The following is a 1,362-nucleotide window of genomic DNA, read 5'->3' as shown; positions in this document are numbered from 1 at the left end:
ATAAAATCAAACAATAATTACATTGTCTCGGTAAAGTAACTGAAGTTGATAAGGCTTTCTGTGAAAAACACAAATTCAGGAACTTCATAGCTCATTAGTGTTGCTTTCTTCTAAATGAACAGCCTTCTGTGAGCCTGGCTTTTCCTCCTGTGGGCTGGCACAACACAGTTGAACAACCCACACAAAGAACGACGGTCTGCGCATGGCTGAAAACTGTTGAAAAAATATGGAACGCTTCACGAATTTGCGTGTCATCCTTGCACAGGGGCCATGCTAATCTTCTCTGTATCGTTCCAATTTTAGTATATGTGCTGCCGAAGCGAGCACATAAATATATTTTTTTAAAGATTTATTTATTTATCTCATGCATATGAGTACATCACCATTGCTCCCTTCAGACACACCAGAAGAAGGTGTCAGACCACATTACAGATGGTTGTGAGCCACCATGTGGTTGCTGGGAATTGAACTCAGGGCCTCTGGAAGAGCAGTCAGTGCTCTTAACCGCTGAGCCACTTCTCCAGCCCAGGAATAAATATTTTTAAAAATCTTTTTTAAAAAACAAAATACCCTGTCTCAAAAACCAAAATAAACAAATAAATAAGCAAGCAAACAAACAAACAAACAAATAAATAAAACAGAATAGAGTAAAATAAAAATAAAACAAAAAATGGGGGACAGCTATTTATCCCCTCCGTGAAAACAGAACACCTACATGGAAGTCTTTTGTAGTGGATGTTTGTTCCCACTAATACATAATTTCCACATTAATTTATATTACTGATAATTTACACATTAACTATTTATATTACTGATACCCCTATCGACTCATGGATATTTGTTTTAAATTTTGAGTTAAGGTCCATCATATTTTATTTTATTGCTCAATTATACATTTGTCTTTTAGAGCTTGTGTGTATGTATATATGTCCGTCTCACTTATTATTTATTTTTATTGTTATTTTGAGATAGAGTCTCATATATCCCAGACTGGACTAGAACTTAAAAGTCATTTGCCAGGCTGAGGAGATGGCTCAGCAGTTAAGAGCACTGACTGCTCCTCTAAAGTTCAAATCCCAGGAACCACATGGTGGCTCACAACCATCCGTAATGAGATCTGACGCCCTTTTCTACAGTGTCTGAAGACAGCTACAGTGTACTCACATATAATAAATAAATCTTTTAAAAAAATTCTTTTGCCATCTGAGTGCTGGGATTGCAAGCATAGACTACCATACCTGGCTTAGATAACCATCTTTGATTTGGAAATATGTTCTTAATTTTCATTTTTTATTACTGTTTTACTCTCCAGGCAGAGTCTCTTATAGCTCTGGTTGTCCTGGAACTTGTTATGTAGACCAG

General features: G+C 36.4%; 1 non-coding gene across 1 annotated transcript; it reads right to left on the bottom strand.

Moving 5' to 3' along the window:
* Positions 1 to 220: 220 nt before the first annotated feature.
* On the bottom strand, positions 221 to 327 carry LOC115032577. The gene has a single exon (XR_003838222.1). It is a non-coding gene; the product is annotated as a U6 spliceosomal RNA (small nuclear RNA).
* Positions 328 to 1,362: the final 1,035 nt, after the last annotated feature.

This window comes from Mus caroli, chromosome 11, assembly GCF_900094665.2.
Source record: "Mus caroli chromosome 11, CAROLI_EIJ_v1.1, whole genome shotgun sequence".
In the NCBI taxonomy this organism is placed as follows: domain Eukaryota; kingdom Metazoa; phylum Chordata; class Mammalia; order Rodentia; family Muridae; genus Mus; species Mus caroli.
Note: the sequence above shows the minus strand (reverse complement) of the source record. Positions and strands in the feature narration are given on the sequence as shown.